Source organism: Falco peregrinus, chromosome 6 (genome assembly GCF_023634155.1).
Source record: "Falco peregrinus isolate bFalPer1 chromosome 6, bFalPer1.pri, whole genome shotgun sequence".
NCBI lineage: Eukaryota > Metazoa > Chordata > Aves > Falconiformes > Falconidae > Falco > Falco peregrinus.
The window spans coordinates 49,907,124-49,932,605 of NC_073726.1; the positions used below are offsets into that span (position 1 = coordinate 49,907,124).

Below are 25,482 nucleotides of genomic sequence, written 5' to 3' on the forward strand. Positions count from 1 at the left end.
GCTGACTTAGGGAATCTGGTAATCCCAGGAACGAGTATCAATCCACTGTTATTTAAGATGCATACAATAATTTGCAGTGATAAAATAATTAGAATTATCTGTGTCTATTATTTTTTTCTTCTGAACTAAGCAGATTAAATATTTCAGTCTTATAAGAGGGATTCTTTGGCGAATTTATTTGTTGGAATTCCTGTGTCAGCTATTTTTCACAAAAATTTTACTTTTCTATGTAGTTTTGAAAGACTTGAGAAGGCTTTAGCTTCATTTGCATTTTGGCTTGGCATTTTTTTTCTCTAGCTACTGCTTGCTAAGATAGATTGAAGTACATTTTAAAATGTAATTATTTAAATGTCATTCAATAGTGTAAGCAGTGTGCCTGGATACTTGTGGCTATATAGTCACACAGCTATACAAGGGGGAAAAAAGAAACCATGGTAACTATGTTACTCAGAAATAACACAGATTGCAATAATCAGTTTAGGATGGAAGAATATTGCAGAAATTATGCAATTTATAGATAAACTAGTATGCTATCTGCCAGCAGGCAGCTTTGCCGTAATCTGTGCACATATGTGTGGTTACTATCTTTATAACTAGCAAAATTCTGTGACAAGAGGCACTAAAAAAAGAAAAGAAAAAATCTAGTATTTTTTTAAATTACAGTAAGAATTGTGTCCTCATATTTGTTTCACTTAATCCTTATAGAAAAGCTCATTTTTGGATACTTGGAAATAAATTCCTCAATTACTCTTCTGATAGAAAGGCACTACAACTAGCTTGGACATTTTTTCAGACATTGGCATTTTGAAACAATGAAGCCTAAATAGTGATTTTAGAGAACTGTTTTTGGTAGACTATGTTAAGAAAGTAATCAAAGAGGTTAGTAAATCGAAGATGGAATACTGTTGAGCAAATGAACACCCCACTCCAGTTTTTTTAGCAAGAATGGCATTTCTAGCTGACAGAACAGGAAACAGTACTTGGTGGTATAATAAGTTGCAAATTTATTAAAAATACAAGAAGTAAATTAATAATGGACATGTGATTGTCCTCATTTTCTTTCGTCTGTTTTTCCCAGTTCCTGTACACTCCTCAGCACCGTTTTTTGGAAACATTTTAAGGGGGTTTTAAAGACAGATTAAAGATCTCTGACACTGAAATGCAGCAGTCTTCGTGTGACAAATATTTTTCAAGCTTACTTCTGGTAATTGTTTTCATGCTGTTTATGTGTGAAAGAGGGCAGTAGATATGATTCCTCTTATGCTCCTGGATGAGACAAGAGAGGTAAAGGCTGCATTTTCAGAGGGAATTATTTCTGCTTTATTGTTTATAGATGCTTTTGCTTAATTTGATAGTCCTCACTTAAGCATGTAATATCCACAAGTCTTGTGAAGTCAGTGGGTAGCAATAAGAGCTTAGCACTTCAGAAATTCTTGTCTTTGAATATCTAACAACCATCCACATTTAATATAATTTTTGAGTATGAGGCTATGAGGCTTAGCATAATGCAACAGAGGACTTCTGGTGCCTTTAGAGGACACAATTCTCCACTAACAGCTTGCTTCGTTTCTTCACAACTGTGGAGAGTGGCGCTCTGCCACATGGCAAGCAGTTGATCTTCCCCCTCCTCCTCTTCCTCCTCCTCCTCCTCTTCATGTCACAGTAACAGGTTCCCGGATTGGCTTGAGGGTCCACAATCTGTTTCTGTGTCAATGATTTTCTTCCTTCTGCCACTAATATCCTTTAATACTTAGACCAAAGATTTTAATATAGTGAGTCCAGATTAAGTCTTGAGAAGAATAAATTTTGCTGGTTTGAGACCAAGTAAACAGGAATTCCTCCGTTATCAGTTTCTGCCTTTATAGCAAGGTGGTGTTTGTGGTTTTTTTCTTATTCTTTTTTGATATGTTAGCCTTACCTTTATTTTTCAATAGTTTTCCATCAAAAACCTCTTCCTTTGAAGAACTTGCAGTTTAGCAACTGTATATAAGCAAAGAGTAGATGAGAGGGAGTTCCTAAAAGCAGCAACAGACACCTCCCTCTTTGTCTTCAGTATAAAAACCTCTGCAAACCCAGCTGTCTGACGATAGTACAGCATCTGAACCACAGTACTGTTTAGCTTTTTTAAGAGTTGAAATGCTGTGTAAGAAGTGAGAACACTACATTTTTCCTTTGGCTTTGGATAATACCGGGTTGATAAAGAACTTCTGCCTATGTACTGTCTTTATAGGACTTTCTGCCTCCATGTCTACTGACTGACTTGAGATCTGACTGCTAATATGCAGGAATCAGCTGAAAGTTTAATTTGAAGCAACCTTTTTGTCTAAAGATATCATGTTACTCCTTAGAGAGCGTTTTCTCATATGCTTTTCAAATTACAGATGCTCAGACAATCCTCTGACATCTAAGTCATTCAAAACAATGAATATTATACTCATGCTGTTGAGGCACAAAATGTCTTTATATTTCTTCAGGAAATATTTTAAACCAATAAACAGACAAGCAGAACATTCATAATTAAGGCTGCCAATTTGTCCTCAGTTCATGTAATTTTTAAACAAAATGCTGCGTTTATTTTTCTGAAAAGAAAAAGAGAAGTTTGTGCAATTAGATATGAAGCCTGAGATAGCTGCAAAGGAAACTGAAGCTGACTCTTCTGGAATGGCAAGTTAGGGGGTTTATGCAGTGGCTGTCATTGCTGCTGGCGTTCCCCTCCTCCCACAGACTCAAAAACACCCTTGGCCTTTACTCTGAAAGGAGCAATTTTGCTATGACAAGTTTTTTTAATAACTTTTTTTTTTAAATTGCCACAGGAATGCAACTTCAATCTCCTTTTGAGCAGCAAATTCAGTTTCCCAGATTTGGGTAGCAGTGCTGTTATCTCGACTCCTTTCTTGGTAAGGAAGAAATTGATTCCCTGATAATTATATTCACTTGGAACATAAAACCAAGAACTGTTTCACTACAGTAACTAATATTAATGCTTCTCCTTACCTGAAACAAGAAAAAAAATTGGCCTTAAAAAGGCAATACCCATTTGAAGTCCACTCAACTTCAAGAAGTCAAAGAAAGTAAGTTTCAGTCCCCTTCCATTTTTAATAGCCTTACAATTTTTAATTTTCTGGTTTCTCTTCTCCTGTAGCTGGAAAATGAAACTATACCATTTCCCCTAGCAACACAAAACAATGGAAAGCTGTCTGTGTATACGCTGGAGAAGGTGAAATAATAAAATTTTGTGTTTAGTGACAGAGAATTCTGAATCACTAATCAGTATCAAAAGTGTTTGGTAGAAATGATGAAATAGTTCACTTCCTATGGCACCAGGCCTAAAAAATGACAAAATGGGGCAGACCCCCTACACCCATGGAGAGGCCAAGGTCCCTTGCTGATATATGCATATGCAAAACAACCACCCACTGGAAAAGAGGGCAGTGGAATATCTCCATCCTTCTGGCTTCAATTTAAATCCCTTTTTTTTTTTTTCCTTGTACAATTTCCTGACTCCCATGATAATTGATTTTATACTCTCTCAGGTATAAATTGCATTATTCTGCCAAATATTTAGGCAACTGTCATAGTACATGTTGTATTTTATGCCTCTTTATAGTAGAGAGGAATAAAACTGCCTTTCATTTGCTTTCTGTTGATAGTTCCCAATTTTTTAGCTTTACTTTTAGCTTTTCACCCATCTGTTCTCTGATTAGTTTTAAGGGAGCACACAGAATGCTTATGTGTCTATTTACAAATGATGTTCATGCAGTTTCAGTAAGATTAGCAGCAAAGCATTTTCAAAGCAAGTTTATAAAGATAGCATATTTGTAGTGCTAAAGGTGTTAAGCTGGGCATCTTACTGTCCTTAAGATTTATCAGCAGCATTTGTGCAGGCATATAATGTATTTCATGAAATCACAAATGGTTTGCAGCCTTCTGTTTGGCTTTCCACATTCTTCGGATTTGATTTTTTCGATGGCCTGTGGAAGTAGGCTATCGTTCTAAAATAGCTGTAAAAGAGCAGTTGGCACCTAATAAAAATGAATACCAAACCTTCCAAATTGCCTGTTCCTAATTGCCCAGAAAGTGTGAATTAGGCTCTAATCCTTTGGGTACTTCACTTGTACTTTACTGCACATGTGAAGGGACCCCAGAGAGTGGTGGATGGTGGCTGGGACCCCTGGCTGTGCCCTGTGCCACAAGCGGCTGCCCACCATCCCAGCTGTGGCTGCAGCAGCTTCGCTTCATGCACCTTCTGCAGGTGCAGCCTCAGCCTGGGCAGCCTCGAGCAGCCTCAAAAGCTCTTACCTTTTCAACTTTCATCATCCTACCAAGATTTTGAAAGAAACAGGGGATGGAATTTGTGACTGGCCAAATTTTATCAAAAATAAAATACCTCTAGTAGTAAGATGCACCTTGACAGTTCATATCTGTACCAGCAGTACACAGCCAGAGCATTTATCTGTTAAAGATCTGGATGTAAATTCAGGTCTTCACTCAGAGCACCTTTTTAAAACCAACACCAACATGCCCACAGTAGTCTGAAGAATGATTTGGCAGCTCTTAAGCAAAATAAAGAGAAACCACCCATTCAGTGGTGTAGTCACCTGCTAGGAAATCATCAGTAAACACCAGAAAATGCCCTAATTATGAAATTTGATAAGGTTTCCATTGTGTGAAACAGTTCAGACTTACACAGGGCTAACAACAGCCCAGACAAGAGAAAGAGAAAATGTCTTGGTACTAATTCTGCAGAAAAGAATCTTGACATGAGTCAGCTATGTTGTGCTATAGGAGTAAAGGGAAAAAATGGAAAAAAAAGTCATGTGGCATGTGTACATGAATATTGCTTGTGAGATATGCAAAATAATTTTTATAACCTACAACTATAGTCAGCATTCAGAGGGCATCAGCTGGAGTCCTGTTTTGGGTACTGCACTTTACTAAAGATGTAGACCCGAGGAAAAAGCCAGAAGGTAACTCTGAAAGACCAGTGAACAAGAAATCATAGTCTGTGAGGAAACACTGACAAAAATGAGGCTAGAAAAGAAAGAGCTGCACAGAAAGAGGTCTACAAACTACCAAGATTAGAAAATGGACTATCTCGTCTCCTTTTCAGTGGTGGCAGAAGAAGTGAAAGGCTTTGCTGTAGCAAGAAAGCTTCAGGCTGTGGGAAACAAACCTTTCCAACTGCTGGGAAAGGTCACCACACTGCTGCTGGAAGCAGCTGCCTCTGGAGCTGTAAGGCCTCTGTCACTGATGGCCCAAAGTACCCTGGGCTTGGCAAGGGTGCCTCAGGAGGGGCACAGCTACAGCTTACCCTGTCCTTCAGCTCCAGGTGGGAATGGGTGTCTTTGCATCCCTTCCACCTGCAGGTTTCTTCATAGAAGAGAAACTGCAGTTCTTAACCATAAGCTAGATATCATTGCACAAAAGACGTGCGTGGTTAGCAAGTGATGATGCTTGCTTGTTTAGGAAATAACATCAAAGACTCAATTATAAAGAAGATTTTCCTATATTTTTCATAATTCAGAGTTCTGGGATAGGTTTTGGTGCCTGGAACAGAAAGGTTTTATGAGGTTGTTATAGGCCCTGTAACTTCTTGGCCCCTTCTCATGATTCACCATTGGCTGTTGCACTCAAGAACCAGACTTCAAGAGTTTAGTCCGGCGGGTTTCTTAAGTAATGTGCAAAACCGTACCGAGTTAAGAGTTCAGACAATATATCTAATAATAAATGGCTTACATTTTAGATATGTCTTTTATTGGAGAAGAAAAGTATTCCCTGCTACCAATTTCAATTCCATGTTACATCCACACTTCTTGGATGTATCAACAAGGTGGATCAAGAAATATGAATGTGCATGTCAAAACCAGTATGTTACCTAATATTTACAGTTAGTGGGTTGGCTAATATTTATGACCATCATATAAGGTATAATTTTAACCCAGAATAATGCAAGCAATAATTTATCTGTAGGATCCTAGAGATTGCTTGTCTCCATTAATCATATCCAAATCTCAAACAGCTGTAAGCACGTTTAGAAAATGTAAAGTTATTCCTAAGAAAAGAGTCAGCACCTGTCTATAGAAATCTCTGTAGGAAAACATGTGAGTTGGAAATTTTACACACCTACTATAAGTAAAAATTATTTAAACTGGATTGAGTTCTGAGTTATCACTATGTTTGGGTGTGAGTAAGGGCAAAATATTTTCAAGTATTCAAACAAATTGAAAATTGTTTTTCTTTTGGTTTGTGTATTTGTTTTTACTGAACTTACGTAGATGTGGAGTTTGGTTCAAATGAATACCTAAATGTTACCTCCGATAATTTCTCAGCCCTTTGCTCAGCAGAAATTACAACAAATGTTGGTATATTTTAAAATCACTGTCTGAACTATTCAAAAGCAGAAATGATCCACTTCTAAAAGACAAATTATTTGCCAAGAATATTACTTGAGTTCAGTGATTTTTGTTGTTTTCTAGTTGCTGCTTTCATCAACATCCCTGTACTTCCATGAGTGCTGCTAAGTTCAGACTAATGGCATATTTTGAGAAGATCACATGGATTGAACATAAAAAGCAGTCTTTCAAATGCAACTTACATACATATAATTTTAATATTAAGATTTATACCATAGGTCCTAGAGACCTGAAATGACAGGTAAGCCTTATTTTCTTGTTACTAGATATATACCAGATAAGAAACACTCTAGTCAAAGAATCAAAAGCTTTACAATCTCAAACTTTCTATTGTTTTGACTTTTCAGATGGCAGAAATATTTTTTCTGGCATACAAACCTGTTATTTGAATTACTCCTAGTACGTTAAAAAGCAATATTATTAGCATAAAAGGGATGCTACCTGCCAAGCAGCCTGTGAATTCTATCTGGCTAATACATTGGACGTTAATTCACTATCAGTGCCTGGTACTCTGCCTACTCTGATACTCTTCATGTATGGCAATAAAATGAGACTCAGCAGCAACTAACACACAGCAGTATATTACATGCTACTTCCCAAATATTCCCTACATGAAGAATGTCAGACGAATCCCATGCCAAGGAAAGATAAAGTGTTAGATACTGGAGCTGGGAAATAGTAAATGGTTTCTTACCATTGGTGGAGAAAAATGCAGTATGGACAAAGTCCATGTTATTGAAATTAGCGGTCCTTTTAAACGTGTTCTGCAGAAGTAAATTACAAATCTTTATTAAAATGTATGTGAGCTAAATCTTTTCTTTTTCAGTACATAAAATATCTAGTTACTTTTCCTGTAATGTTATATTCATACATGATTTCACAGTAGCTTAAATTTTCTAATAGAGTTCCCAAAGTGCTTGCTTGTATCCAGATATGTGGTCTCATTTTAGAAGTGCTGAATTCCCACATCTCCCACTGAGCAAACACAACTGGGTCGATGCACAAAATTGACCTATTTATTTATGGTCTTATCCGACACCCTCTGAAATTAAGGAAAATACCCAATTCCCTTGTGTGCAGAAAGATGAAAGAGTTTGCTAGAGTCCTTTAATTTTAGGCATCTACTCATACAAAAGCTTGTCAATAGAACCTTCAAAATGCAAAAAGAAAAATTTGGTAGAAAATTTTGGGTTTGCAGGAAAACATTTATTTCTGATCATTGACACTTATTTTGGAAAATGTATTTCTAAGTCTTTTCTACCATAATATTTGTTGATAAAGAACAGTGCGAAAATACCTACACATGACAACATTTTTTTTTTTTAATACTACAGAAAAGTTTCCTTCCAACTGATTTGGGAGAAAAAAATAATATCTTATTCTTCAGTGTTCTATCATAAGGCAAAAGAGGTGTATCTACATAATGAAAATACCCTTGAGTAAACACACTATAATATTCAAGCAATTTTCATATCTCAGCCTATTAATGCAGGCAGCTTTCTCACGGCCTCTCATATAATCTATTTATACTGTGTCTGTCTGGACAATATGTGACTGAGAATGGTATTTATTTTACTTTACTTCATACTGAGAAGCGTTCATTGCCCTCTTAAATAAGCATTTAGAACTTCCTGCTTCTTTTGGAAAAAAAAAAAAAAGCTTTCTTTTAAATTATGTGCAAAGCTGAATGAATTTGGAGGAAAAATAAATCCCTTGCTTACTGAATAACTTGCTCCAAAGAGCAGTATTATTTGTTAAGTACAGCAAATAAAATTTTGTTAAATAAAGTGAATAAATACTTGAGTAACAAACCTTATGAAAAACCCCCAAACAGTGCATATCTAGTAAACAATTTTTTGCCTGCTAATTTATGAATTCCCATGAGCCTTGTGCTTCCCTCTGGGCCCATCCTAGATAAGCTACACAAGCTACACATGCCTGTGATAGCCTTTACTCTTCCGCTCTTGTCATACCCTGCATAACCCTAGAACTACACCCGGGCAGCCCAGATGAAATGGTCAGGTAAAGCCCTGTTGGGCAGCTGTCTGTGAGCAGCCAGGTTGTTTTCAGGGGCCTCTGTGCAACATAGAAGCTTGAAAGGAGTTTAGTGCTTAATGATATTATTTCAGTGTTCAATCCACTATACCTTTCATTGAGAAGTTTTTTTAAAGCCCACTTTTTAAACTAACAAACTTTGAACATAGTATTTGCCTTGTAACAATACCAGTTCCTTTTTCTAGAAGTGACTGAAGAAATTTCTCAGCATGAAAGTAGAAAGAAGTATTACTCTGTGGGAGTGTTCAAGTGTACATATTTCTTAAGTCTCACTGGTGAATAATGGGAAAAGATGTCAGAAAAATGTATGTGCTAGGGGAGGAAAACTTTAAGTGATTCAGTCTGGTGAGCAATAGGCATAGCTTGAATTTCAATCTTTCTCCATCTAGCATTTTCCTTTCCCCTTTTTTCAGTCTTATGTTTTTTATTTTCCTCTTTAATTTATTTAATACTTTTATTTATTCACATTCAGTCTTATACAATTGACATTTCTTTTTCACAAGAGATAGTAATTCCCTGATACCACTCATTATTTAGAGCACTATGTGCTAGACAAACTTTTCAGATATTCAAGGGATGCACATTTTTGCATTGTGGAATGTCTTGCATTTAGTGGCATTTAATACAAAATATAACGAATATAACCACTTTGCCTTTACATATGCAGCCTCCAAGAACAGCTTTCACAAGAAAATATCTGGATTGCAAACAGTCTCTTCAGTGCCAGAAAAAACCCTGCTGTCTATACGACTCTACAGTCCCATTGAGCTGCAATTTTAGAGTTGCCTGGCTATTCTTTCATGTCTACAAATCACATCATTGTGTGTCCCAGTGTTAATATGTTCCCTCAGTAACTGGTTCACGTGAAATGGATTGCTATAAAATTTACATCCACATTTTTATTGTACCAGTGAAGAGGAAAACCCAGGCATTGCAAATTTACTCCATATTTTTTGCTACAGACACATTAAAAGATAGGAATCTTTTGTTTGGACCAAATTAAACAAAGTGCAAGATTTCTCTGAAATAATATGTACTTCCCATGAAATGTTTACAAATTATTTCTGCAAGAGTAAAAAGAAGTAAATCAGTCCAATTTAAATGCCTGCTGTAAACCTGGTTATAGTAGGTTGAACATAGCCTTATATTAAATTTTAATCTATAATATTGACACCAAACTGAAGAAAACCAGGTCTGCAGTCCCTGAAGGAAAATAGTAATTTTTGTGCACAACTTCTTCTTGCACACTCTCAGAAAGATCTGCTACTCCAAACATTTGAAGTAGATGTCCAGTTTCATCCATGCTCTGTTAAATGCAGAACAGTGTTAAGAAATGACATCCAGATTATAAGTATATTTTTGTTGCTGATCTCTTACTCTGCCTCCAAGATGCAATGGAGTTTGGCTTCAAACAGATCAGAGCTGCTTTTGCTGGGTTCTACTAGCACTAATTGATGTGCCCACACAAACAGTACAGACAAACAGACAAAAGCGACTGAAATAAAATATTTCTAACCCTAGTTTTAGGATAGATTTCAGAGCTTTGGTACTGATATTCACTGTCAGCCCTGAAAAGGGTATTTATACATTAGTCTTTCAATGGCTGAACTCACATTTATTGGTTCAGCCAATCCTGAAGTCTACGGAAAAGCCGGGAATTCAAGATGTTCACTTTTTACACTGTTTTAACCAGATGCGTCAACTCTTCCTTCTTGTTTCGGAATACGTAGTCACCTTTGTTTTTAGAGAAGCTGTTTGTTTTGTTTTGTGAACTATTTTGTTGGATTCTGAAGTAGGAGCATTATCCACTTGATATGAATCTTGTTTCATTACTCTAAGTCAGGTAGTTGAATACTGTGAGGGAAAGCCAGGCATTCAAATAATCCACCTTGCAATTCTTTACAATGTAATTATAATGCCATCAAGACGTAGAAATCCTTGGCAAGCTCAATACTTCTCATAGAAAGTCAGTGTCATCATTCTTCCACAAAAGGGGAAACGAAGCTACAAAATGTGATAATCTGAGATAATTTCTAATTCTCTCATGGTAGGTAGTATGGTGCCTCTGTATTGAATATGAAGGTGGAGGTTTGCCATTTTTCATATCTTTTGAAGACATGTAAGACAATAAAACAGTGACAAGGATTTGTTAAAAAAAAAAAGGCTGTTCGTCCAAACCCAGGTTTTCCTTTCAATTCGTAAAGGCTAGAAATAAGAAAAAAGTTTTAATTGCTTTCAAGGAAAAGGTAACTAAACCAAGAGTCAATCCTTTTGAAAATTCTTTAATGTCAAAAAATATCTCCACAAAGATAAAAGAAGACTTTCTAGTATAGCAGACAAGGCACAGAGGATGATTGCGTCACTCTTCTAGGCTCTGATGAAACTCGCATAAAGTATTAGGTACCCCATTTTAAGATTAAATTAAGAGAATCTGTTGGAGAATAAATGAATCATCAGAGGATTGGGAAAAAAAGTGTAACAAGAGAAAGGGTTAGAGGATCAGCAGTTGTTCAGAGAAATCTTAGGGAGGAAATGATGACATTCTTCAAGTACGCAAAAGGTTGCATCAAGAAAACTGCAATGAGTTGTCCCACAAGAAGTAGAACAAAGAGTAAGTGGTTTAATTTGCAACAGAGACTTGTGTTTGATATTGGGAAAGCCTTAACAGCTACAAGTAAGACTGACTAACGGTCCAGAGCTGGGGAGCGGAGGCCTTCTGGATATGCCTGGGCACAGGGAACATCAGAAACGGCCACAGGGAGAACCAGGATGTCTGAGAGGTATTTAACTTGATGCTGCATCACAGCAGGAGGATGGACTAAATCTTCTTTGTTGTCTCTTCTACATTGCTATGACTAGTGTGATTATTCCTGCTGCACTTTGTCACAAGCTTGCAGTGCAATACCACTACTGAGAGAACGTGTGTTGGAGCTTCTGCTTCACAGGCATAGCATGCGGTTTATATACTATGAGGCGCTGCTGTTTTATCAGCTCAAAAGCCTATCAGCATCAAGAGTGCTTGTTGCATTTGTGTCTACAGATTTTACAGACTTGCAGCCCATGGAACTTATGTGAAATTAATTGTGTTATCTTACTTTACATAGAATATACTTTTTCTCTGGAAATTAATGAACACTGAAAGAAACCACTCCATTACACTTGGCAACCCTGTAAACAGTATGTCACATTTACTATGTAATATATAGCTGGTTTATGACTAATGTACCTTTAAATACAAGGGATGTGGGACTCCAATTTGCAGTCACTTTTACTGAATTAAATAGGAATAAAATAAATGTGCTTTTATAGAAATGACTCAAAACCCAAGAGAACCAAATAATGAATGAGATTCTTTCAACAGAATTTTTACATGAAAGTCAACATAGAACAGAGCTCTACAGTAAGAATTTAATTTTCTGTTAATTTTCCATTTCATTGTTAGCTGATTTAAAAATACTATACAAAATCATTTTTCTTTATATTAAATACCTTTTTCATACACACAATTCAGACAATCAGATTTCCTATGTAATGATTTTTTATCTTGTTCTCTTCAGAGCTGGATGTTTATAAAGACAAGCAAAAGGATATTCTGATAAAACAATTTAATTCTTAAGCTTCTAAATAAAAATACATGTGTATATTAAGCCATTGCTCATGGTGATAGAGAATATCCTTGTGTCCAGTTACTGCCTATATTGAGTACACTTCTCCAAAAGCAGAGACTGGAAGAATTAAGAATCTGATGCACAGTTTTCTGTGCCTTCTGTAGTTGATGGGTCTTGGTCTACCTCTTGAAGTTTGGGAAAGCTAACACAGAAATCCAAAATTCAGTTAGCAGTAGATCTAAACTGAAATCAAGCTTTTACACTTAAGATAAGCCTAGGGAAGTCTGGGCAAAGGGCACACTGTAGATCAGAGAGTGGTAAAACTGTTGCATATGTCACATCAGTCGCATCTGTTCATCAGCTTTCTACAAACAAAACGAAACTAGGAAAAAAAGAGGGTAAATACTCTGAATGTCTAGAAATGTCATATTTAATTAAGTTCCATTTTGTACTAATTTGCTTCATGATTGCCAGTTGCCCTGATTCAAGAGTTTATAGTCACCAGAATCGTAAGGTCACCACAATATTTTTTACAGTCACACTTAGCACCCAGCATAAGGTTTATCTCTTCTCAGTATCAAACAGCAATTCCTTCTCCTTTAGAGTATAAAATGGCAAATCCCTACATGAACATCACTTTTTAAATGGAAAAGATTAAAATAAACACTTAAACATTTGTTTTGGTGAAAAATGGGAATAAGTAAAAGGCAAAATTCACATTTTTTTTCAGAACACTCTGAGCAATTCTTAGACTGGCAAGGAAAATAAATTGAATCTACAATAAATAGTGTACAAACTTTCATAATAAAGCAGTAATTTGACTCTCTTTTTCCTTGATGAAAGATATATGACATTATTTTTAAAAGTCTTGGACCTGAAATACAAGAATGTGAATTTTCATTTTCTAGAGCCACTGATCTTTTATTTTAAACAGAAGGTCATATTATGGTTTCATTTACAAAAGAAAAAAAAAAATATCCTGAGGTATAATCTTATAGGTGAAGCCGTAAAAAAAAAAAAACCACCAAACTCAGACAGGCTCAACCTTCTTTCAAGATTCAAAGAATACTTTTTAAAGCTACAAAAAACATTTTGCTGTCTCCAACAGTTACATTTCATACATTTTTAACTTTTTTAGTGCCACCAATTTTGTTCTCCTTTAATCTAAACATACAATAATAAATTATCAATTCACTATTTGAAAAAGAAACTATATGAAGAAGCTGCTTGCTGTGGAAAATAGCACCAAATTGTCTCAATGAACAGAGAATCTGAGGAATAATGGGGAGACTTGCAGGAAAGAAGAGGGAATTTCAGTAGATGGTAGGAGCTCCATAACTCTGTATGAAATTCATATAAAATGGCTGGCCAGTAACCGTTTTGGAGAGGATTTAGAACATACTGAGAAATGAAGTTATGTAAAGTGGTGGCAAGGGGTGAAATAGCGATCTGCCCCCAGAACAACACATTTTGCTGTTGTTATAGCAGAATACTTGAGCTCATCAGACTGATCAGGCTATTGGGCCTCTTGTCCCAGCAATGCCATCGCCTGCATGTCCTGGTAACACTTACAACAAACAGTATAAGAGATCCCAGTGGCTTCAGGTGACCTCAAGTTTAGAAGTTCAAGGCCATGGAACAAAATAGAAATGTATTAATCTTAACCTAAGCAACCCTAATTTGCCCCTGTAAACCTGCTGTAATCCATAATCCAGAGGTTTATTCTGTTGGAGGCAGGGGAATGCAATGTCTGTGGTAGCCAGGAGAAGTGAGATTGCAAAATGGACTCTGTAAACTGCACAGGTTTCTGTCCTGGATGTACACTTAACAAGTAGATTATGATTATTAGATAGGCACTGCAAACCAAATAGCAGGTGTCCTTTAGGCTAAAAGATAACCTAAATTATAGTCATAGTTGGATAAGGGGGAAAAAAACACCACATTAAAGCCACAAAAGTAAGGCTTGCAAGAGGCCTGAAAGATTCTACAAAGACCTCTAAATCATCAGAATTTATTGGTTGTATTTTTAAAACCTGTTTTACTCTCTTCTATCCTATAATTTGCCTAATTTTTTTTTTTATCTCTGTGACTTAATTCTATTGCTTCTTTTGCCAAATGTTTCTCCTTAAAAATGGCGTTGCAGGCTGTGAAGGGGTTACATAGAGTGTGAACTCCCACTCAGAAAGCTGAATTTTCTAATTGTGACTGAAAGATAGGTAAATCCTCTTGCAGAGCTGATTCAAACAATTTTCAGGAGACACAGGGTTCAGGAATACAGTGGAAGACCTTTAACAACATGACAAATGACTGTTCCAACCTGTCCAAGTCTCAAGATCCAATTTGCAGCAGTTTTGGTTTTATAAATGAGGAACAGTCTCTGAATATATTTTTGCTTGGAAGCATATGTGTGGATTCTTCAGAGGCAAGCTTTCCATCTTGTTACAAAAAGCTGATACATTAATTTTGAAATATCCTTTTTAATTTTTACATGCAAGGCAAAATAATTCCATCCTTAAATTTAGTTGGTAGATTCAAACTAGTTCAATATACTGATGTTTTAAAAATTATTAGCTGGTGTGGATGCCTGGCTGTTTTCTGTGGCCATCCTCCAGTGTGTTATGCAATACCTGATTTTCAAAAAATGCTCTTTGAAAATCAAATCTATTAGAGGTATTTTGAAAAAACTGTTAGTCACTTTTCCAAATCTTGACTTAGATCTCTAAGGGTTTGGGTTCCTGGTATATTATGATAGATGAAGATGAGTCAAGAAATCCAATGGCTAAATTTTGAAATACCATAAATCACAGGATGCAGAAATTTCAATAAGATGGTATGATTTATGTCTCCTGGGGGTGTGTCCCAGCATGCTCATAAATTCATCTATTAAGTACAGAGATCTAAAAAAGAAAACCAACAAAAAAAACCCAACCAAAAAACCAGAAGTGAGACAAATAAGTGCAAACCAAGAATATTCATAATCAAAGCATAGTTTAACCTGTGTGTTATCCTTTAAATTAAAATGTAGCTGGTCTTTTTGGAACAAACTTTTGTTCCAAATGGTATGGAACAAAGAAGTAACTGTAAAACAAGTTGTAAAGAAGGAAATAAAACAATGAATAATGTAGAAAAAGGATTGCCTTCATTTTTTCTCATCACCAATAGAGTAAACATTCCACTGTAACTGATTAGCTGAAGGAATTGCAATCACATTAAAAGTTTTTACATGTAGAATTAAAAGCTGTTTTGTTTAGCTCACCATTTTATCTAGGTTGACTACGGAAAATTACTGTTGATGAACATCAGTGCAATTAATTGGTTAAAGCAACCCTTTGAAGAGCTTATTTACAATAATAAAAGTACAATTTGCTTTCAATAGTAGAAAGAAAGCCCGTATCTGGTTAATGGCAAGTTAAAGTGAATGACTCTTCAAATGCTTAATGAAAAGCAATGGGTATTTTGAAGTGTTCTCTGAACATCACTCTAACCTAGAAGTATTTAATGGCCAATGCCCCTAATCCCCAGCAATGTTGGAAGTGGAAGATATCTGATTCTATATTGATAGAAAAATATTTGAAACATATTCAAGACTTTTTTAATTCTGAGTCATGATAGTGGGAAAATGAGTTTAAAAGGTTTCTACTGCCCTTTTTTGTAAAATTTCATTTTGCCCTTCTTCAAGATGCTTGTATTCTACTTTTCCATGTCTTCGAATCAGGTAAAATTTGAGTACAGTGTATAGTGTTCTTATGATCACCTCATCCTGTATGCTAGAGATCATCTGTGCTATTTGACCTCTACTCCCACATCACTATTTTTCTTTATTATGTTTTTAAATTGAATCAAATGCAGTGAGCTACTTCAAAGGTCCAAGAGTTACAAAAAGCACATAGTTTTCATTTGAACCCCACAGGGCACGCCCTGTTTAGACAGGGTTGGTTCTGATGAAACTCATCACCATCTACCTTAAGATTCTCTTTATATTTCCTCTTTATAGTGATGTCACATAATCTGAACAAAACTGTTAAGTTTTGTGATGTCATTGCTTATATCTTCAAAGTAATGATTTCGTATGTTTAGCTGAAGTTAGAAATTATTTCCTCAACAGATTGCCAACATACAAAAATGAGCATTTTAATACAGACACACAGACACAAACCCTACTGTAAAGGTCCTTTTTTTCTATTCCAATCCTGTTTTTAGGACTTCCCTCAGTAATACAGTCAATAGCTCCCTCTGAAAAAGTTTACCCTCTGTGATGACTAAATTGGAAATCAAGGATGACTTGGCTATTCACATGTTTTTCATAATCTGGGAATAGGCTGTTCAGAGCTGCACAGGATGTGTCTCATTTTGAATGCTGGTTCATAACCCCTGACTAACAGAGGACATACAAGGAGTATAGTTCCAACAGTTGCATGAATTACTGTCATCCTTTTCTAGGGCATTGTGTAATCCAGCTGGGATGACAAGGCTTGTCCAAAGCATGATCTCAGGGCCATCAAAATGGGAATTAAAGGTTTGGATTTCCATCTGAACCTTGAAAATGGTTGGACTCCAATTCAAGATACTGCAAAATACAAAGAAAGGCCAAAATCTGATGAAACAGCTGCTTACTTGAAATTTTATATCCTCTTACCTAAATGAATCCTCTCCTCTCCAGTCATTACTCCATCTTTCATGATCCACATTCCCAGTGACAGTCTTTCCTGGGAAGATCTCTTCCACAGGGAGCTGTAGCCTCCTGGTAGCTTTGGTGAGGGACATCTGCCAGCACACTCTTTCCTTCGTGTAAGAGATTTTCAAGAGGGCTGGAGACTGCTGACGTTTGCACAGAAGCCAGGCAGGAACAAAATATAATGCTGTCTGTCACTGAAACACAGCATATGGAGCACCTGAGTGCTAATACAGAGGTATATCAGTGTGTATGATAGCAAATGTTTTCTGCATATGGTTTCTTCATCATTAATTAAAACTGAAAAGGTAAAGTCAAAGTGAGGTTCAGGTGTCTTTGGTCCATTATTGCTTTTTCTTTTCTCTCACTCTTTGTTTCTAGCATGGCTAGTAGCTGGGAGGACTCATACAAAGTCTAGTTTTACCAATTTACTGCATTTTTGAGGGAAAGAGGTAACAGTGATCCCAAAATGTCCATCTACACTACAAAAATGTGAGGAATAGTTAGGAACAGGCTTCCTCCTCAAGATGGAAGTTAAGTTTGGAGTGTGTGAAATGGTAAGTAGTAAGGCTACATTGATATGTGTTTAGCTCCTGCAGCTTCTGGATACATCTGGACAAAAAATTTGATTCAGGAGAGAATAGAAATGCCAGCAGAAAGGTAAGCCAGTGTCAAGTACAGAAACAGATTGGCCTTTCCAAAGAGAAGAGAACAAAGCAAAGGACATGATCATGTCAGATACTGCAGCTGAGGACAATTTGAATCTCTTTCCTCGAGTGACCCTTAGATCCCACAGACTCCCTTCAGAAGACAGCAGGGAGATGACTGTGAGGGATACACAGTACATGCTCTTGTGGAGTGGGAAAGGGAGAGAAGGGAAGACAGACAGTGATGGAAGAGACTACTCCACTAAAGAGAGGGCTCTCTTTTTTGCAGATTGGTTGCATTTTGTTCAGTTTTATAAGAAGTGCTTTCACAGCCACAGAAAAATAATGCTACTGGTAACACATGTCCAGAATCTGAGACACTGGTCCTTTTGATCTGTAGAAATGTCAAAAAGTTCAGGACTGTAATTTCTGAGGTCACAGAACACTGAAGGAAACTTTGATTCTCAGAATATCCAGAAATTACATTTCTGTCTCTTTAGCTACTTGTCAGCCTGTGCCTGGGTCAATATTTACCTGGATCAATGTTTACTAAGCATGGGTCAATATTTACTCGCATTTTTAGTAGAGGAACTCCATTGCTGTGGTAAAGAAGAGATTACTACAGGTGACTGGAAGAAATTATTACGCATAGTATAGAAAGGAGATGAGAGACAGGCAGTAGTGTATTTGAGAACACAGAGGATACCATGCTAGAGAGCTAGGAAAGCCCAGGCGTGAGGTCTGAAGATAGAGAAGGTGAAGACGGCCCCTGAGAAGCAGCCAAACAGGGGATCTGGTTTCATCCATTCCTAATGGGATTGTCACTTACCTAGCTGGTGCATGAGCACTTTGAGGCAGATTTGCCTGCCCCTCTTCCTTACCACAACGACCACAACAACACTAACCAGTCTCTGATCATCAAAGCTGGGATCTATTAGAAGGCAGCCCAAGAAAAATGCCTTTTTCTGTAGTGGAAACTTAGAATGAGGAAGAGCCTGAACCTCTGGGCCACCATGTTCCTGCAGGACAGATCCTGTCCTCCTGCTTTGCTTTTCTTCCATAACATTCTTGATTGAAGTAAATGCTCCCCTTTATTTTTTTCCCCAGGCTCCCTAAAATAAAGCCTTTCTTCCCACCCCCAGGGGCAGATTATGTCAGCTCCCCATCCTTCTGAGGAGCCTGCAACCTGAGCTGCAGCACTGGGCGCCTGCTGGACATACCTCTCTCCCAGCCCAGCCGGGCGCTCCAGGAGCTTTTCCCTCAGGGTGCGTTTGCTCCTCGCAGGGCAGCCACTCACCCCTTCCTGCATCGGCTTCCCTGGACCCAGGCGAAGCAGTCAGCAGCAGGCAGGCTTCCTGTCTCCTCTCCCACCCCTGCTCTTTGAAAGGTCCACAAAATAAGCTGTGAGCAAATGAAGCAGATGCTATCCATCAAAATTTAATAAAAAGACTGTTATATAAATAACATTAGCATGCAGTTGCCTGTAACTTTCTGGGAATCAGTATTTGGAGCAGCATGTAGCCCTGTAAGTTTGTTAAATTGGAGTAATAAAATCATACAGAAACCAAGATTGTTCTAATCATGATTTTTTTTATATTGACTAAGCTGCAGTCAAAGTAGGTCAGACTGGGAAGGAGAGCTTATCGATGCTGGGCCCTGTGCATGGCCATGGGCCTTAAAATTACAGAATGACTTAAATGTTGTAGTTTAGTTGTTTTTTTAAAAAAAACAACCTTGTTTATCTTCTGAGTGTCATAGCAGGGGGCAAAGAGTGAGGTTAAAGGAGTACTTGTATCAGACCTACATACCCATAAAAGCACACGAAAACGGGCTACTGCACCAATGTTCAGACTTGAAAGTCCTCTCCCATTCATTGAGATGCTCTGTCCTCCACATACTCCACTTTGCATTTCAGGAGGGCTGGGATCCATAACACGTACCTCTACTGCCTCTGGGCATTGACAGGTAGTGCGTTTCCATAATCTCTAAAGGTAGTAACACCTTCCCTCTGAGTTTCTTGGGATGGGCTTTATTACAGAAAACATAGGAAAATCCTTCCTCTACAGGCAACAGTTCCTCTGCAGGCAGACTGGGAGCCCCCAGCTCAGGTCCACCTGCTCCCACCTTGATCTTGATGTCTTTCTTTGATTCTCCCTAATGCCTAACACAAAAAAGCAGAGATGGCTGTCCATCTCCTTATGTGCCTCCAAAGAGATGACTAAGCTATTAAATTATAACACCTTTCAACCCCATAACAGATATCAGAACAAATGTATTACGATTTTACTGGGAAAGTATATGAATGGGTTCTGTGAAGCAAACTGACAACAAGTTTACCCTGACCTGTTCCTCATCAAAATCTTGCTTTGAAATGTTTTTAAACACCAGATGCAGCTGGTAACGAAGGTTCAAATAACTGACATTACTAAGATGCAGCCAAGATTTCAGCAAGCCTCATGGCGACACTTCTAGACAAAGATAAGGCTTTGTTTTAAGCATGAAAGCTTGGAACAGCACTAACCATATGTAGAAAAATGTGACAACAAAAATCATTAGCAGTCTTGCATCCAGTGGAGAGGCAGGGGAAAGAAGTTAGCTCAAGGATTGGGAGTGGGGGTGGGGGGCGGGGAACAAATGATCCTTAACTTTTAGAGTGAACTATGTAAAGAAGCTGTAATGTAAGGTGTCTGATTACACCTTTGTGCTACACTGACCAAGACTAGCAGTCAATTATTCTACCATGTTTTCTTCCATCAAAGGAGAACAATTATAAGAGCTGTTTTAATGGCTCTTCTTAAAATTAAAAAAAGAGAACAGCTAAACTTTCCAGAGTTTATTGTGTTTCTAAAAATTTGGTGTTCTTTTAAACATCATTTCACATATTACAGCCTTTAGTTTCAGATTTGCACCTGGTCTTAGCCTGGGGGCAGGAATAAAAGGATACAAGTCAAAACACAGAGGCACAAGCCTCCAGTATATGGATAGGACAGCTAACAGAAGAGTGAAGCTACACATGTTCACAATGTGTTTGGATTACTAAATAAATAGTAATTATTGTATTTGCTCTCCTTTCAGTTTGCTAGACTTTTAAACATTTTCAGGAATAGAAAAACTGTATTTTATATTCTGTTGATTTTTGCATCAGAACAGAAATTACTAAAATAAAATACAAATCTGAACAGAGTCAGATATATTTTTCCTTTCATGCTTTAAAAAATCTCCACTGTCTTAAAAAAAACCACCCCCCCAAAAAAAAACCCACCCCCAAAAAAAACAGTTAAAGCTAATTTCCCCTCTGTCTTGCTATCCTGGAGAGAAAGTAGTAAAAACAGCAGTTTTATATAAAGCAGTTCTAACCACAAATGTTAGAATCGTTCTACTAATGAAAACATGTTTTTCATACATATCAAAAACATGCTGTAGTTTGAAGAAATACAGAAAAACTCTATTATTAGACAGGATAATAGTGTATTACACTGTGTATTACTTGGTTTGACAATCATTATAGCATAAGCAAAGGCAGGTTGATATCTGTTTAAATAGTTTTACCTAAAGCTACCCCTTTTTTCTGATATTAATCTCCACTTTGACTAACTACAAGATTAATTTATATCATTTCCTTGAATTACAGATACTGTAAACAGGAGGAACAGCCAAACATTTTTCTCAGTAATGAGTCAGAAAAAACCCCCATAGTTAAAACCAAGAAAACTTTCCTAAATATATGTTATAGGGATATAAATAAGTAAGATGAATTACATCTAAGCATCTGTCTTATAGTGTACAAGTAGTTTGGGATTCTAAACAGATGAAAAAAGAAATAAAGCAAATGAAAAAGAAAAAGGAGGAAAAGAAAGCAAAAGAGCTGATAAAGTTTCTGGCTACAATACAGGAGACATATCATTACCATATGATCTAATGTGGGTGTCAGCCTGGATTGTGTTCATTGAGAGAAACCTTATTTTTTAACTGTGCTATGGAATAGAAGCAGGAGGGTTTTCCACCAAGTGACAGTCACTGAGCTGAACTTACCCCCTCCTCCTTTCCACACCTGCAAAGCCTTTTGCTTGGGTTGAATATTTAGTTTAATTACATCTCAGCTTTGAGAGCTCCTGTTGCAAATCCCTGGATTAAAAGGTACGGTTTTCAGTAATTCTCCTGAATTATGCTGCACTAATAAAACTTCGGGCAAGTCTACGGCAAGAACTAGTTGAATTTTAGGAGAAGTAAGGAAAAAATCCTACTAAACGTTTAGCAATGTTAAGTTCTGTATCCAGCACTTTTGTTTCTTGGGAACATGAGAATGCATTCTCAGGGACTGTGCGGATTTCCTACTGTTTATTTGACTGTTCTGTCTCTTGTTTTGATTTGTATAAGCACTGCTATAGTCCTTTCTTTTTCCTTACTGTAAACTTTTGCAGCAGTATATTCTCTGTTTGCAATCCAGTGTTTAGAATTGGTGATGTAGTGAGTGTAAAACAGTGCGTGAGTTCTTACATTTCTGTTTTAAACTGTACTCTGTGAGTTCTTTTTCATTTGGATTTCTTCCTATATATTCCAAAATTAATGAATATCATTTCAATTTCAGAGGAAAAAATATGAAGTAGATAGTTAAACAGGCTCAGGGTATGACTTTGTAACGTTAGAAAGTGCTATGTTACAGTGTACAAACAAGGGACTCATTTAAAGAAGGTTCCTATGAATGAAATAGTAGAAAAGAAAACTCCTGGAGTTGAAATTCCCGTTAACAGGGTTTTAATCTCTTTAAAACTTCCAACTCCTATGTTTGCACATCTAGACTTTATTACACAAAATGGGTAAAAAGTATAATTTAGGGGATTTAATTTTGAAACTGCCCATATTGTTTAACTTGTCTTTTGTGGCATTTTGAGAGATTTCTGACAATAGGTGAACTAATATTTAAAATGTAATATTAAGGTAAACTGACAAGAAGACCACCAATACAGTGGTGACGTGAACTGATGAAGCATATTTCCAGTGGTATTTTAAACTGAAATGTGGCCAAGTCTATGGTATAGTTTCCTCAGTTTGTGGAACAGTCTTCCTCATTATAAACACATAATTAAAGCAAATTTAAACAGTTATGTCCTGCAGATGTAAATATTGTGTCACAGATGTTTAAGAATTCAGAATTTTTTTCCCCTCTATTTTTTTGTAAGTGAAATGTGAATATTTCTTACTAGTACAGTTTTGTAAATGTCTTTTTCTCTGGTTATGTTCATTTACACATGCAAACAATAGGAACAGATACATGTGCCTGCAGTATGAATGTGTATACGAATGAAGATATGCAGACACATATCTACTCCTGTTTCCTGATTAATATGTAGCTTATGTCTGCTATTTTCTCTGCTGTGTCCTCAGATTGGATCCTTGATATCCTTTGTTGTCCTACAGTCTTCCTTTATACTCAGTTCTCACTGTTTTTATTATGGTTTTGACAAAACAGGGACCTAAGGAAAAGGCCTACTACAGGGTTTAACTGATATAAGTGAAGTCATCAATATTAATATGAACAAGAAGTAAAGTGTGAAGACACTTCCAAAGTGCCTTTGCATTGTTTTGGGTTTTTTTTTGAGGGGTAGTAATTTAATTCCAGGATAAGATTCTGATTGTGCATTCTTGGGAAGGATGGTGCTTCAGCAGTCACCTTGGGGGGGGGGGGGGGGGAATACAAGCAGTTTTAAAAATTTAAAAGTATTTTAAAAATATACAAATATCTAAAAAAGAGCTGGGGAATCTTTTATACTGACAGCCAGTGCCATGCTGGAGTTAGTGTGTAGCATTACCAATACTTATTGATGTTAATGTATATCCTGAAAAGTAATTTGTACTGGAGTACTGTTTTATTGATCATTTTCACACAGCAGCTTATTAGGATGAATGGTGATGATTTAACAGATTTGTCTTTCAATTTCAGATTATTAATAAATTGCATTGTTATTTTTCAATAGTTCATACATAATAATGATTATTTTTTTAAAAAAAATGGTTTTGATTAAACTGTGGTAAGAATTCCCCACCATGCATTGACACCACATTACTGTGCCAGCCTTACTTGTCCATGTGGACCCTGCATGTGTCCTGGGGGTGCTGCTGGGGAGCGGGCAGCCCCGATGTCGGTGGAGGGCCAGGGCAGGGTGTGCAGGAGGGTGGCCCACATGGGGACACAGCCAGCCCTGCTGCATGGCACAGGTTTGCACAGCACTGAGCTGGGCTGACAGGACATGCTGAAACGGTCTGAGCCTCTAGTTGACACTGGGGTCTATGAAACCTCTCAATGCACACAGTAGGTAGTATGTCTGCTGCAGGAAGGGAAAATGCTTTCAGTTCATATCAAGTCCTAAAATTACAGAAGCAAATGGTTCTTAGACAACAGAAACAATGTTTTGCTCCATGTGTGAAGTCACTTTGAAGTCTTTGGGACACTGGAAGATGTTAGGTACCTGTCTTCCTGTTAGGCAGGTGACAGAAACGTAAGCGATGATTTTAAAACACTAGCAAATTTTATAAGGTTACCTCATCATCCCCTCAAGACTGAGCCCTAAAGCTTTCTGGAGGATTGCAATGTTGGCATCTGCAGGTAGAATTTCATAAAGAAAATTGAACACAGGCACAATATAGATTGTATCTAATTCCAGGCCTGTGTGTTTTATTTTGTTTTTACTCCTGTGAGAGTGCTTGGGTGTGGTATTCTAGAAAGAGAGGCCTCAGTATACCAGTCGCACCTAACATCAGCTGCCCATGTCATCCATCTGCCTGGTAGGTTCCATATGTTGACGCGGAGAGGGAGACAGTCCTCCTCCTCTGCTTCCCCCAGGTTTTGTATGTTTCCATTAGTCAATGTAGAGCTGAGAAATGCTACACCACACCCATAACTTTTAGATAACTTCTACTAGAAAAAAATTAAGCCCAGCTAACACCCAGACAAGGCATTTTGGAAGTTATTGACCTGAATAAGCAAGTGGACTTTTTTGCTTTCATTACAAAGAGCAACATCTGTACTCAGGACTATGCCATTCATTTTAAGAAAAGGCTCCTAAATCGATGAGAAGTTTGCCTTTCTGACACTTGGCCACTTGAAGACAGGTTTCTTCATATTTTTTTGTGAGTTGTTTTTAGACCCATAAAGGTTTGTAAAAGATAAACTTTCTTATGTAAAATAAAAAGAAAAATAAATTAATTTCCAGAAAACTAACTGATCTATACAGCCTTGATGCAAAACTTGCAAACAACTGTTTTGTAATTTCTCCTTAGTGCACAACACAGGTAGTACATTGTACAGTGTGTTGAAATGCATTTAGGCCTAGGTCCTGAGAAAATGTATTTAAACAGTTTTCCTTGTTAATATCTATGGCAATACATGCTTGGGTAAAGTTGTTCCTGAGCATGAAAGTCTGTAGAATGAGGCCCTGAAGTCCCATTACAAAGTGTGCTGACAGTACAACAGGCATCAATTTGAATGCTCATGCAGTGTAAAACAGGGGATTTTCAGAGTATATTGTTTATGTCATAAAATCCCCTAAACAAAAAATTTGGAAAGAAAGTTAAGAATATCCAATATAACATCGTATTCCATTTTATTGTGCTGTTTAAACTGGGAAAGGAGTATAGCTCATTTAAACAACTAAAGATTTTCCCCTCTCCACCCCACCACTAAGTCCTACTCTTTCTCAGTCAGTTTTACTAGGCTATAATTTAAAACACACAGCAAGCTGGAACTTTAAAAAAATATTTCTCAAGCCACAAGTTTGGGAACCTCAGGTTCGTCCCCAGGGGACGAACTCATTCCTATGAAACAAATGCTAATGAAATCAAATAGACTGTTACGTTGGCAGAAAACAGACACATGGAAAATGTGGCTTATTGTTTTGACTGTTTTGCATAACAAAGTTGACAGCGCTGCCTGTTCCTAATAAATATTACTCTAAATATGCAAACAGATGTGTTTACAGTTGTCTTTAAACTGCTCTGTAAGAAAAAAGCCTACTGACAAGCAGTTACCAGACTTCTATCACATAACTGTCCTATTTTCACAATTCAGTTTTCATTTATTGAAAGGAACA

General features: G+C 37.1%; 1 protein-coding gene and 1 long non-coding RNA gene across 4 annotated transcripts in view; one reads left to right on the top strand and one right to left on the bottom strand.

Moving 5' to 3' along the window:
• Positions 1-980: 980 nt before the first annotated feature.
• Positions 981-18,776, bottom strand: LOC129784740 (uncharacterized). Of its 3 annotated transcripts, XR_008747799.1 has the most exons (4): positions 18,616-18,776; positions 16,713-16,945; positions 7,108-7,177; positions 981-1,749 (listed from the first exon to the last, which is right to left on the bottom strand). It is a non-coding gene; the product is annotated as an uncharacterized LOC129784740 (long non-coding RNA). The 3 variants fall into 3 exon arrangements; XR_008747798.1 differs by lacking the exon at positions 16,713-16,945 and having other exon boundaries at positions 7,108-10,673; XR_008747797.1 differs by lacking the exons at positions 7,108-7,177; positions 16,713-16,945.
• Positions 18,777-21,320: 2,544 nt separating this feature from the next.
• DCN (decorin) overlaps positions 21,321-25,482 on the top strand; it is a 40,190-nt gene continuing 36,028 nt past the window's right edge. The window contains exon 1 of the mRNA XM_005242659.3: positions 21,321-21,532. The gene's annotated coding sequence lies outside the window, so the exon portion shown is untranslated. The remainder of the gene's footprint in view (positions 21,533-25,482) is intronic.